Here is a 15,000-nt window from a genome sequence, read left to right on the forward strand (position 1 = left end):
CCTAATTCCAATTTGACCTAGCTACATAACCCTGAACAAATCAACTAACTCCTCTCTATACATTTTGTTTACCCCTCATTTATAAAATAGGAATAATAATAATAGCACCTTCCTCATAGGATTGTTGTAAGGATCAAGTAAACCAATAGAAAACTGAAAGTTTCATTATTATTGTTATAATTATTACCATTATTATTTCAGTATTATTCAATTATTGAACTATATTCAAATATAATAATAATTACTATCATTACTATAAAAGAGTTTAGCACATGGACATTCTAATTTGGCTTACTTTAGAACAACTTTTTCCTATTGACTGTGAGGGCCCAAACTTTTACATCTTTAAAGTTATCTGGAAAAAAAAAAACCCCACAACTATTTGATAAAACATGGTTGTCCCTTTCCCCCAGGCATTAAGGAGTAAAGGAAAAATTCACTTATCATGTGGTAAGGATGAGGAGAACTTGAGGACTCCTCCATTCCCATCAGGTTAAGTCATTTTAAACCATTGGACTATTGGAGGCCAGACTTTGCCATCTAGCCTGGAATTCTGGGTTCCAAGATCCCATGACTATAGATCTCATTGAAGACTCTAATATCTGCACTGAAAAGGCCAAATCTAATAGACCAAAGAACCAAGCCTGTTTCTAGGGCCACATGGCATTTCCCCTATGAATACCTCCCTCTTGGGTGATCTGAACATGCACCAAACCCTGTTACATTATTGTGTGGAATGTAAATTCTCATAAAGCAGGGACTATTTCATTGTCTCTTTATATATCCAGCATTCCTTCTTTCCTTCCTTCCTTCCTTCCTTCCTTCCTTCCTTCCTTCCTTCCTTCCTTCCTTCCTTCCTTCCTTCCTTCCTTCCTTCCTTCCTTCCTTCTTTCCTTCCTTCCTTCCTTCCTTCCTTCCTTCCTTCCTTCCTTCCTTCCTTCCTTCCTCCCTCCCTCCCTCCCTTCCTCCCTCCCTTCCTCCCTCCCTTCCTCCCTCCCTTCCTCCCTCCCTTCCTCCCTCCCTCCCTCCCTCCCTCCCTCCCTCCCTCCCTTCCTTCCTTCCTTCCTCCCTTCCTTCCTTCCTTCCTTCCTTCCTTCCTTCCTTCCTTCCTTCCTTCTTTCCTTCCTTCCTTCCTTCCTTCCTTCCTTCCTTCCTTCCTTCCTTCCTTCCTTCCTCCCTCCCTCCCTCCCTTCCTCCCTCCCTTCCTCCCTCCCTTCCTCCCTCCCTTCCTCCCTCCCTTCCTCCCTCCCTCCCTCCCTCCCTCCCTCCCTCCCTCCCTTCCTTCCTTCCTTCCTCCCTTCCTTCCTTCCTTCCTTCCTCCCTTCCTTCCTTCCTTCCTTCCTCCCTCCCTTCCTTCCTTCCTTCCTTCCTCCCTTCCTTCCTTCCTTCCTTCCTCCCTTCCTTCCTTCCTTCCTTCCTTCCTCCCTTCCTTCCTTCCTTCCTTCCTCCCTTCCTTCCTTCCTTCTTTCCTTCCTTCCTCCCTCCCTTCCTCCCTTCCTTCCTCCCTCCCTTCCTCCCTCCCTTCCTTCCTTCCTTCCTTCCTTCCTTCCTTCCTTCCTTCCTTCCTTCCTTCCTCCCTCCCTTCCTTCCTTCCTTCCTTCCTCCCTCCCTCCCTCCTTTCCTTCCTCCCTCCCTTCCTTCCTTCCTCCCTCCCTTCCTTCCTTCCTCCCTCTCTTCCTTCCTTCCTCCCTCCCTTCCTTCCTCCCTCCCTCCCTCCCTCCCTCCCTCCTTCCCTTCCTCCCTTCCTTCCTCCCTCCCTTCCTTCCTCCCTCCCTCCCTTCTTTCCTTCCTTCCTTCCTTCCTTCCTTCCTTCCTTCCTTCCTTCCTTCCTTCCTTCCTTCCTTCCTTCCTTCCTTCCTTCCTCCCTCCCTCCCTCCCTCCCTCCCTCCCTCCCTCCCTTCCTTCCTTCCTTCCTTCCTTCCTTCCTTCCTTCCTTCCTTCCTTCCTTCCTTCCTTCCCTCCTTCCCTTCTCCCAATACCTCTTCCTTCCTTCTTGTGCCTTCCCTCTATTGATTATTTCCAGTGTTTCTATACACAGTTTGCTTATGCATAGTTGTTTGTATTTTTCTCCACTAAACTGTGTTTAGCTACTGTTTTTTATTTCTTTGTATTCTCAGTACTTCATACATAGTAGGTGTTTAATAAATGTTTATTGAATAAATTCAATCTTCTTGACTCCAGACTTGACACAGTACCCACTGTACTACCTAGCTGCCCAGGAGAAGAGCTCTCCCTCCACAAACTTCAGGTTACTTGGGATGGACAATTAAAGCCATAATAACTTTTTTGCAAGTATCTTATTTTTTCCTTGTGATCTGGACTTATGAGTTTAATTAAAATTCCTTCCCTGATGCAAATAGAAAAATCTTTTATAACTTTTCAAAGAATGTCCATAAGTTCATGTGCCAGGAATCCAATAATTCCTGCAAGCTTTGAAGTTCTGCAATAGTCTCATCTTGTATTAAGGAATCCAATGATTCCTGATGATTTTTAAGTCCTGCAATCAGTCTTTATCAACAGTTTTTCATCTCAGGGAATCCAATGATTCCTGCTGGTTTTCAAGTCCTGCAACAGTCTTATCTTGTGTGAGGGAATCCAATGATTCCTGATGGGTTTCAAGTCCTGCAACAGTCTTTATCAACAATTTTTCATCTCAAGGAGTCCAATGATTCCTGCTGGTTTTCAGGTCCTGTAACAGTCTCATTTTGTGTTAGGGAATCCAATGATTCCTGCAGATTTTGTTCTTAGGTCTTCCCCTTTGTTTCCAGATTTTTCTCTTTTTCTGTCTTTCTCTGATGGACAAGGCGAATACGGTTCATTGGCACCCATCTGTTTCCTTCTCCATCTGTGGAGATACAAGCAAACCTTCTCCCTCAAGCAGTTAACCTATCTAGTCTCTTCTATTTACCATTTTCTAAATCTCTTCTCATCATCTGGAAATTATGTTGGAGCTGTTTGCACTGGACACTGCCCTGTTGGTTTAAAAGACCTGTATTCTCCCCAAGTGTAATCCCCTTTCTGCTATGTGATTGTTTTTTGGCTGGTTGATCATATCAGAGTCCTGACCTTTTAAAGTCTCTTTAGGTGTAAACTCAGCTCCTAACCTGTCTTTTGTATGATAACTTGGAGCTGGGGCCTGTCTCTCATTTCTCTGGGTCAAACTACATTTTGAGGCCCAGTGGAAACTTGTATGGCATTTTGGACATAGGGTTTTAGATCTTCTCTCAGCCTGTACAATCACTCTATCTCCATATCTACACTAAGCTCTAAGATGTTGTATTTTTCCACATTTAAAACATTGACGATTTTCTCTAGAAGTCCTTTCCCAAGAGGGACCCTGTCTTCCCGTGTTCAGCATGGTCTGGGTATAATAAGCATTTGTGTCCACAGTAGCATAGCATCTTATGATCTCTTCTAAAGGAGCATCTTTGTGTAATCCCCATATAATTCTTCTGCAAACCTCATTGACATTTTCCTTAACCAGATGTCTAGTCATTATTTCTTTAGCTGCATTTTCTCCAATGGGTCTTGTGTCAGCTGTTTGCAGATGTCCCACAAAATCTGCAAACAGTTCATTGGGACCTTGCTCTATTTTGTGAAGGCTTTACCTTCATCTTTTTCTGGGAGAGAACCCCAAGCTTTTATTACGGCCTTAGAAATTTACTCATACACTGTTATGAATAATTAATTTGTTCTGAATTCTCTCCATATTGACCTTCACCTGCTAGTTGGTCAAAGGTGACTTCTACATTAACTCCTGTTTACCTATTATGTGTGGCTTTAATGCTACATAATTCATGGTACTCTGAAAGCCACAACAAGTTTTGTTGGATTCTAAACATGTTCTTGATATGGATTTCCAATCACTGGAGTTTAAGATTTCATAAGACAAACTGTCTAATAACATCTTAACATAAGAGGATGTAGCCCCATAAAGAGTCAAACTCTTTTTCAAATCCTTAATTTTTCCAAATCAAAAGGAGTGTATCTTCTCCTTTTTTGAGCTGAAGAGTCAAGTTCTTCAATTACAGGGTATGCATTTATAAAATCAGATACATCCTGTCCTTCATTTTTTGCCTTAACCAATGCTTTTTCTAATCTTGTCATAGGCTGCTTAATAGGTGGTTCTGATTATGTTATTGCCTCTCCCCCTTCTCCTCCCTCCACCCATGAAGGATTAATTGAAGGAGGTAGATCAGGGGATTGGGAATGATCTAATTTCTCCTGCTGTGAATTCTTATCTGATTCTCCATCCTTTTCACCTAGTTTAGTTGGATCCTCCTCTTCCTGCTCTTTCTTCTTTTTCTTTAGTCTAACACTTATATAATTCTTTTTTTTAATTTTATAATTATTAATTTTTGACAGTATATATGCATGAGTAATTTTTTTATAACATTATCCCTTGTATTCATTTTTCCAAATTTTCCCCTCCCTCCCTCTACTCCCTTCCCTAGATGACAGGCAATCCCATACATTTTACATGTGTTACAGTATAACCTAGATACAATATATGTGTGTAAATCCAATTTTCTTGTTGCACCTTAAGTATTAGATTCTGAAGGTATAAGTACCTGGGTAGATAGACATATGTAATTCTTAAAGCCAGTTGTATTAAATTGTATGTATGAAGTGTATTTTTGGAAATTGAGTTTGGGTTGGAATTGTATTCATCTAGTTGCTCTCCTACTAATTTCCACTCTTCTGAATTCAATTCTTTTTTCCTTAGATTACCAAGAAGATATGTATTGCACAGTTTCTAAAAGTTCAGTGATCTGCTCCAAAATTATAATCAAACATTGGCCTTTCATAACCCTGACAATACTCTCTACACATTTTCCTTGAAGAGAAACAGAAGGCTGTTTTCTAAATATCTGTCCCATTTCAGCTGAAATTCTACTTTAGCCCTTAATTTTGTTGTTTATTTTTGTACTCACCCTAATTTCTGGGTTGAGGAGATTTTTTCACTGAAATCAAGATCAGAGGCTTTTCCACTGAGATCAGGATCGTGTTTGCCCCACGTTGAGTGCCAAAATGTAATATTCTCTTCTTTAAAGTATAATGTTCTCTGGAAGCATGTTTCTTGGGGAGCTTCTGGGGGCAGCCTTAGTTTCAGTTCAGTGTAATCCCTCTGAATGCAGCTAGGTGTTAAAGTCCAAATCCTTTATTTTCTCTTTCAAAGTCTTGTCTTCTTCCTTGGGCCTGGTTAGCTTTAATAGAGGCCTATCTCTCTCCTTGGTTCCCAAGAATTCTTGTCATTACTGCTTTCTCTCTTCCAACTTCAGCCTCTTGTTCTCCCAATGTCTCTACCCAGCACAAAGGTGGAAGATAGAATGAATCTTGACTCCTCATCCAAGAGAGTGGGCTTGTGGACTTCTGACTTGTGAATCTCCTGGAAGTCGAAGAGCAGACTTTTCCTTTAGTGAGCTTGTCAGCTCCTCCTTATATATGCTTTTCATTTACTATGTTCCAAGCATTGTGCACTGGGGATTCAAACATAAGCAGAAAGATAGCCCTGTTTTCATGGAGCTTATATTCAAATGGAGGAAGAAAAGTCATAAAAGGAGGGTTAAAATGAAGCTGAGGGAACATGATAGAGAATGTCTAGAGACTAAGTGAGAAATGAAGACATTTGTTAGTATTCAATCAGTCCAGTCATGCCTGACTCTTCATGGCTCCATTTGGGGCATGACTGGATTGATTAAATAAAAATTAAAAGCTTTTGACTTGGCTAGACTGGAATAGAAAGCATCTGAAGTAACTTCCACTCATAGTTTTTTGATTCTGCCAGTCATGATACCATTATCATCTTGCCACATACCTTGTTTCATAAAAATTTGGAATATAACTTCTAGTTCATTATTCTGACAGTATACAGAGATGGTACTATCTAGGCAAGTTCTAAGTCATACATTTATCTTCCTGTGTCCAGTGTCCATTTCATTCCCTAAGCATGGTAGTAAAGAACACCACGTTCTAGAAAGGTTCACCTCTTAGATGATGGTTTAACATTCTCTCTTTCAAAAAATTTTTAAATAAACTTTTATTTTAAAAGGTCTTATGGTAGTCTTATGTTTTCTCATACTATGTTAGTTTTTTTTTCCATTTCTTAAAAAATTTCTTAATGGCCCAAACCCTGAAGTTTTCATATTTTCTTTCAAGCCCTGATCCTTGTTTATCAGCTGAGATGTTATACTTGACAAGAACCAGAGAACAGAGTTTTTGAGAAGTTGCCAATGATTTTGCAAACTCTGACAGTTCATATTTAATTTCTCCAAGACCCGCTCTGGCAAAACACACATGGACCAGCACGAGGACTGCAGCTTTGATCCCTGTACTCATAGCAAGAAGAAACTGAAATCCTTCTAGCAATGTATTCTTTCTTTCTTTCTTTCTTTCTTTCTTTTTTTTTTTTTTTTTCTGAGGCAGTTGGGATTAAGTGAGTCGCCCAAGGTCACACAGTCAGGAAGTGTTAAGTGTCTGAGACCAGATTTGAACTCAGGTTCTCCTGACTTCAGGGCTGGTGCTCTATCCACTGCACCTACCTGTCCTAGTGTATTCTCTTTTTTTTAATTTTTCAATAGCATTTTATTTTTCCAAATACATATAAAGATAGTTTTCAACATATACTTTTGTAAAACTTTGTATTCCAAATTTTTCTCCTTCCTTGCCTTATGTTTCCCCTTCTCAAGACAGCAAGTGGTCTGTTATAGGTTAAATATGTACAATTCTTTTTTGTAAATAATAGCTTTTTATTTTCAAAATACATGCAACAATAGTTTTCAACATTTACTCTTGCAAAACCTTGCGTACCAAATTTTTTTTCCTTCCCCTAACCCCAACTTCCTCCCCTGGTCAGCAAGTAATTTAATACATGTCAAACATGTGTTATTTTTCTATACATATTTCCACATTTTAATAATATTTCCATATTTGCTATATTGTACAGAAAAAAATCAGATCAAAAGGAAAAACCTATAATAAAGAAAACAAGCAAAAAAAAGGTGAAAATACTATACTCCATAGTTTTCTCTCTGAATGAGGATGGAATTTTCTATCTCAAGTCTATTGGAATTGTCTTGAATCACTGCATTGTTGAGAAGAGCCAAGTTTATCACAGTTGGTCATCACATAAGATTGCTGCAGTATACAATGTTCTCTTGCTTCTACTCCCTTCATTCAGCATCAGTTCACATGAGTTTTTCTGAAATCAGTCTGCTCATCTTTTTTTATAGATTATTTTTTATAGAACAATAATATTCCATTATATTCATATATCATAACTTATTCAGCTATCTCCTAATAGCAGTCTATTTCTTAAGCCTTTCCCCTATGTGTCTTCTACTTTACTGGAAGACATGAGTATCAGTCTCAGACCCTCCAAACAACCACCACAGGTTTTCTTTGTGTGTTAATCAGTCTATTTAAAGAAACTAAAGGGGATATAAAAACAGTTCTGCCAAAGGTAGACTAGCTTTTACATGTCCTATATGTGGGGATAGTAGCATGAGACAAATGGGATTTTGCCCCTGGACACTCATATGGAAAGGGGCACTTTTATGCAGCTTCCTCTGGATTGCCACCCCTATGATGCCATGACCTGGCACCCCACTTCTGGGGCTCTTGCTTTCCTTCCTCCTCTACTTACAGAAGTGAGATTTTCTCTCACAGAAGAGTTGATGTATCATACAGGTTCTCTATGGGATAGGCCATTTCTTTCCCAGTATTATGACACCCATAGGCAGATTTTGGGTTTGCCATCAACAATCAATCAAAAAGCATGTGAAAGTTTCTGCTCTATGTAAGGCATTGTTAGGAACTGGGAAACACAAAGACAAAACCCATTCTTTTTTGTACTGATAAATCCTGTATTTATAGGAGTTATATAGAATCATGAATTGTAGACCTACTACCACTTGAAGCCCGATAATAAGAAAGCCATGTAATAAGAAAACAATGTTTATGATATGATTTTTGGGCTGGTGATATGGGGAAAATGTGGAGAGCTAAGATAATCATAAATGGGAGTGTAATGTACAAACATATTTTAGGAGCTCTTTTTGTGGTAGCAAAGAGTTGGAAACTGAGTCCATCAATTGGAGAATGGCAGTTATGATATATGAATGTAAATGGAATACTATTGTTCTATAAGAAATGATAAGCAGCCAGATTTCAGAAAAAACCTGGAAGGACTTAACACGAACTGATGCTGAATGAAGCAAGTAGGATTAACAGAACATTGTACACAGTAACAGCAACATTGTATGGTAATCAACTATGATAGACTCAGCTCTTCTCAGCAATACAGTGATCTAAGACAATTTCAATAGACTTAGGAAGAAAAAGGCCATCAAGAATTATGGAATCTGAATACAGATCAAAACGTATTATTTTCATTTAAATTTTTTTCTTTTTGATGTTTTTTCCCTTTTGTTCTGATTCTTTTTTTACAACATGACTAATATGGAAATATGTTTAACATTACTGTACATGTGTGGTCTATGTAAAATTGCTTGATTTCTTGAGGGTGGAAGGGAAGGGATGGAGAGAGAAAAAATTGGAACTCAAAATCTTGCAAAAATGAATATTGAAACGATCTTTACATGTAATTGGTAAAATTATTACATGTAATAAAATACTATTAAGAAGCTGTGGAAAGAAAGTTCTTATCAAAAAGACAAACAAAAGTCAGACAAAAGCTGTAAGTTAGCTTCACCTTCTGTGTGTGCCAGAAGTGCATTGTTAAGGTAAAATCCAAAGAATTAAAAAATGTAAACTTGAAATAATTTTAAAATGTAAAACCAAAAGAATTAAAAAATGTAAAACTAAAAAAATTTTAAAATGTAAAATCAAAACAATTTTAAAATTGCAAGCAATCACATGTATGTATTTCCACATCTTGTGCATATCTCAAAATTCTCTTCTCTTATTTGACTGGGAACATCGATATAAATAGTCTGTCCAGTAATGACTTTGCTTGTAGGATTATAAGAAATGCCAACGGAATGGGCAAAGGCAAATTCAATGCAAAAAGACCTACAGGCAGAATATGTATAAGCCAATCCATAACCTGTCTTAAATGCATATGAGATTCCTATAATGGAAAAATGGTTGATCACATGCCTAGCTGCTTCTCCAGATTGGAATGAAGCTATAAAGAATTGAGAATGTATATCCACAGTTACGTGGTTGCTCTCCCTCTTAAAATGAGTAATGTCCATTGATCTTAAAACATTAAATTTCAAGCCAAAAGGGTCTTGTCCTAGAGGGAGCATAGGAGAGTAAAAAGAAAGACAAGCTGTACAGCCCTTTACTATGCTCTTAACTTCCTCTTTAGTTATCACAATTTGCAAATATAAGGCTCTAGCAGCCTGATTATAAAAAATGACTCTGAAAATGGGCATGTAGGATATAATATTTACCTGAATGCTCTCTCACTCATTCTCGAAGTTCTTTAAATAATGTATATTAAAAGCTTCAAATTTTGTTTGAGCTGTGGCAATTCTTTGTTCCACATCTATTGAATAAGCCGAATCAAAAATTATTTTTACATACTCACATGCAAGGCTTAGAGCTGTAGCCAATAAATTTTTCTACTCTGGGATGGTTTCACAATACACATCAATTTGTGCATTGATATGAGAGATATATATTTCACCAGGTCTTGTCCTGGATAATTTTACTACTTTCTTAATGGCTTTTATTAAAATTCTTATCACAAGCACTGGGTAAAATTTAAATTTTTTATCTGATTGTGCTGGGAGGTTCACCCATTTCATGCTGTCTCTTTGATGAAGGATTGCTATTGGTGCCTTTTTTGTAACAAAATTTGATATTTTCAATACTTTTTTAGTTGTTTTTTTCAGCCACATTAGATAAAGCCAATTCAATCTCTCTTAGAGCTTCTAGAGCTTCTTTTTATTATGATATTATGATTTATTATGTTATTATGAGTCTAAAGCACTGTTTCCTCTTAAAGGTAATACCACCTTAACTCTTGGAGATATTTTTCTCACAGGGGCAAGGTCAGCAGCCACATGCCTTTGACTCAAAGTAGAGCAGTTCTTTATGCTATGTGGCAAGGCTGTCCATTCAAATCCTTTATAAGGCTCAGCTGGATTAATGCTGGGTATTGAAAAGATAAATTCTTTCATATCCTCCTTATCTAGAGGGATATAATTCTTAATCCTAAAATACCATTCCTCAAGCAATTGAGGAGATGGAAGCCCAAGCTTCCCACAAGGAAGACCTTCCACTGTCTCCACATGTCCATTTACTTTTCTGGGATCAATAAACATTCTCCACTCCCCAAATTTCCTTTTTATAACAAATTTAGGGGAATTCCAAGGACTTAGAGAAGCTTATAAATGTCCTTGGTTAATCTGTCCTATGCTTAATGAAATCTGAATTTCTTTTCATTTTTTAAGAAGTCTCTTCCCCACTGATCAATGGGGAACCTTTCAACTGTAAAATAAATAAAATTTTTTGTCATATTTAAATTTCCATTTCCAAGAGGTAGCACTAATTTTAGCTATCATAGATCCTTTTATGCCAGACCTATAGATATTTGCTGTGGTCTTTAACCAATTACCAGAGCAGCTAGTACATCTAATAGCTGTACTATCTATATCTATGTCTAGCAACCTTTTCAATGGTCTGCTATTCATACAGATAATGAGCAAAGGACAATCAGCTATGAAAGCTTCAGTCCATATCTCTAAATTATTTTGCCTAAAGTCAAAGTTTGAAGTCAAACTGTGACCAGACCCATTGAATTGTTTTTCAGGAGTGTGAATCAATAAATATATTGTTACTTCTCCTCCTGGGTCATAGATCACACACTGTCTATCTATATTAGTGATTGAGACAGCAGTTTCCCAAATCATTCTACAAATAAACACTGTTTTGTAAATACTGCTAGGGGGTTGGGCAATCAAGCCAACCTGTGGAAGTGAAAAATCCATGAGGTAAGCAAAAGGGAGTTCTGACTCTCCAGAGACTATCCTTGTAGTTCTATAGGCATAAAACTCCACTCTCTCTAACTGCAATGTCTGCTTAGAAACTAACTGAGCTGTGTTTCTATAGCAATTACTGTCCCCAGGATGCCAGGAGTCTTTTTTGGCTCAGGTCATAAAGCCTACTCCATTAACTGTTACTATTTGAATTTGAATTGGCTATTCAGGAGGCCAATCAATTTTTGTTATAACAGATATATCAGCCCCTGAATGAATCATTCCTAAGAATGGGCTGTTTTCTCTATAAATACTACACATGAGTTTTTCTTGCCCAATCATCTGAGTAAAATTCACCTCACCAAAAGAATGTAATAGGAGTGCTTTGGCAATTGGATGATCTCCCTTTAAGTTCACAGGATGTGGGTGAGGATTGGTGCCCAAGATAAATGGCTCCATATGTTTTAATATCATATGTACAATCACAGGTGCATAGTCTGAGAGTCCAATTACTAATCTATCTCCAGTCTTAGGCTGTACCTCAACACGTGCAATAGTCTATGGGTTAATGTTAAAACCCTCAACTGCATTCACCAAATACTGTACATATTTCTTATCAAGGCCTGCTAATTCTCTTTGAACCCTTTGGGGGTCCTCGTGGGACCCCCTCGAGAGTTTCCCTGAACTGCAGGATTATTTCTCTTCCTGGTCCTACAAAATTCTGCCAAGTGGCCTATCTTGCCACAAGCAAAGCAAAAGGATTTTCCTCTCCATATTGGCTGCTTATGGCATTGGGCTTGGAAATGTCCCTTTCTGACACAGTTATAACATTTCTTTCCTTCCATCTTCCTGTCCTCCCTCTGTGTGATTCCCTGAATTATAGCTGAGGTCATTGCCTCTGCAATAACAGCCTCATAGTCTTCTTCATTATATGTATCTATAATTTCAGAGATAGGAGCTTCTTTAGCGAGTCCAGCTACTACATGGCAGCATACCTTATTCATTCCCTTCTTTAACAGTTGCCTAAAAAGAAGGTCAGAAGCACCATTTTCCCCTATAACTCTGTCAACTGCTGTTTTTAATTGGGACACATAATCTTGAATAGATTTTCAGGGGGCCCTGTTTTATTGAAGTAAGATGTTGCTATACCAGCCCTCCTTATTTATTCTCTCCCAAGCCTGCATAGCACACTGTGGGGTAGGTACAAACACATTGTATAATATCTGAATTGTGGAATAGTGGCCTGTGCCAGTAATTATAAGCACAGACTCTGGTTATCAGTGGATAGAGCACCAGCCCTGAAGTCAGGAGAACCTGAGTTCAAATCTGGTCTCAGACACTTAACACTTCCTGACTGTGTGACCTTGGGCGACTCACTTAATCATGGATCCTGATGGTCATTGGCTATAGCATATTTCCGAGCAGATTTAGTAAACTCTGATAGCCACATGACTGATTGACCAGGAGTAAAACAAGCAGATGCCATACATTTCCAATCATTCGGGGTAAGGGCATATCTACTTGATATCATTTGTAAAATCTGAATAGTAAATGGTAAATTTGGGCCATAGCTTTCACAAGTTTGTTTCACCTCTTTTAACATTTTAATTGGGATCGGAACATGTGTCCAACCTCCCACCCCATTGTCCTCTACAGGATAGGCCTGTAGGCCCCAATCAGAATCCCACACACTGTATCTTCCTCTTCAGTAGCTGCCTTCATTAAATCTTCTTGTAAAGCTGTGCCGGAGTGTCTTTTTCTATGCTTTATAGGAAATATAGGAAAAACAGCTGGTCTTTGCAAAGCAATCTCCTGCTTTTCTCCGGCTCAGCCTGTGACCAGAGTTCTTACTTTTCTCTCTGTTCTAACTTAATCCTTTCTCTGTCTTCTACCTCAGCTTTTTGCTGGAGCTATTGCACTTCTTGTTCTAATTGCTGTAATCTAGTCTTTGCTTTGTCTCCTGATTCTGCTCAAAGAAGTTTTGTTCTATCTGTTTAAACCCCTCACCCATCCTCTCTTGCAGAGCTGTACTTAGGGGGTGTGGGAGGTAATTTTCTTTATTGCCTTGATCACCTGAGGGCACATATCCTTCTAATGAGGGATATATGCTCTTTGGCTTTTCTTTTTCCTCTGGTGCATTTTTTGTTAAAGAATCACCCATTCTAGTTTCTGACTCATAAGCTTGCTCTGCATTTACAACTCTACTCTCGGGTCTAGTCACAGTTTGACCCATAATGTATCTCTACTTTCTATTCTGGATGAGGAACTGTTATGCCTTCTCAAATATTAATTTTAATAATTAATAATTAATAAATCAAGGCCTGGCGATTTATTGTGAAGCCCTCACATCTAGGTGCCACACGCAACACACTATCGTTGCATTTGCTACCGCTAGTCTCTCCTAATTCCCAGGGCTTCAGAGAAATCTCTGGTAAATATTAATATCAAGCTTACCTCTTCCTGAGGCCTTCAGAAATCCTCAGGCCGCTATCTCATATGGACGCACAACTGAGCATGGAGAGTTTTAGCAGACAAAGCTTAGACTTTATTCACATGGTTTACAGCTCACTACTGCACTCTCTTAGTATCTCTCCCCAAGGCTAAGCTCCAGGTGAAAAGGGTGAATAAAGGACTGAACTCCTCTTCCATTGAACTTATATTGGGTTCATGAGCTCATAGACATAAGCCAATCAGAGATGGAGATAGCTTCCCATTCCTGATGCGATTTCAGAGCATTTAGGATTCCCAGTGTGGCTGGAGGTCCCTATGTACTCATAACTAGTCAGGTCCGGGGACCTCTAGGCCATGGGCCTAATGCTTGCCTGGACTCTCTAATGGACCCTTACAACAAGGTTAGGCCTGGTACTCTATCTACCACACCACTGCATCGCCTAGCTCCCTACATATATAAATGTGTGTCTATATATGTATATATAATTCCTTTGTCCATATTATTGCTCCATTTGAGAAAGTAGAAGATTAGGAAAGAGGTTGTGCATGGTGAGGAGAATAATAATATTATTTTTTTTGTTTTCAGAAATGGAGAGAAGGCAGGGATGTAATGGGAAGAATTTGAATTTTACTTCCTACATTTAGTAGTCGAGTGATTGTGGACAAATCTTTTAAGTTTTCTAAATCTAAGTTTCTTCCATTGCAAAATGGGGGAATGTGGCAGCCATGAGATCTTTCTCAAAGGTTGCTTTGGAAATAAAATGTTTTACAGGTTTTACAATTCTGTATGAAGTGTTGTCTATATTGTTGTCAAGGTCTCAGCTTATTAAGATTCAGGGGTTTACCAAGATTATGAAGCCTCCCTTGGGTCTCAGTTTTTTTTTAAATTAATAAAAGGATGAGGTGGCTATTAATCTCTAAGGTTTTTCCCAATTCTAGGTCAATGATCCTAAGAGATTTTTTCTTAAAAACTAGTGAGAAAGTATTTTACAGGTAAAAAGTGACTCAAACCTTCAGCAGTTCTGAAGCACATTGCCCTAGGGTAGGGATCTCAGCCAGAGAATAAGACATCAGCCCTACTCTTCTGCCAGCATGAGACACTGAAGAATGGGCAGCCAACCAGAAGGCTTGGGGGGGGGGGGAGGTAGTGAGTCATTGCCCTACTGAAAGTCTCAATGGGTGGAGGCCCCAGACTTGTTGTTACTTCCTTATTAGAATTCATGTGGAGATCCTGCCCAACTGGGTTCACCAGTTGGGTGGAGACAAGCTAGAGCAATGGAGCCATACCTAGAAGTGGTCCTTTTAAGGTGATTTCATTTTAGCTATTGGACCTTCTCCAAATGTACCCTTTCATTAAAAAGTTTATACTATTTGGCTTCAACTTAGTGACACAATTTCTAGAAACCTTAAGTTCATAGAGTTTACAATTGAAAGAAACTTTAAAGATTGTCGGCTCCCTTCACTTGATAGATGAAGAAACCCAAGCCCAGAGAGTTTGTTTATGTCTTCCCAGCTTCACCCAACCAACATTTAAACTCAGGTCTTCCAATGATTACCCAAGTCAGTACCAAGACAGTACAATAATTCCAATTTAATACAA

Source organism: Sminthopsis crassicaudata, chromosome 4, assembly GCF_048593235.1.
Source record: "Sminthopsis crassicaudata isolate SCR6 chromosome 4, ASM4859323v1, whole genome shotgun sequence".
NCBI classification, from domain to species: Eukaryota; Metazoa; Chordata; class Mammalia; order Dasyuromorphia; family Dasyuridae; genus Sminthopsis; species Sminthopsis crassicaudata.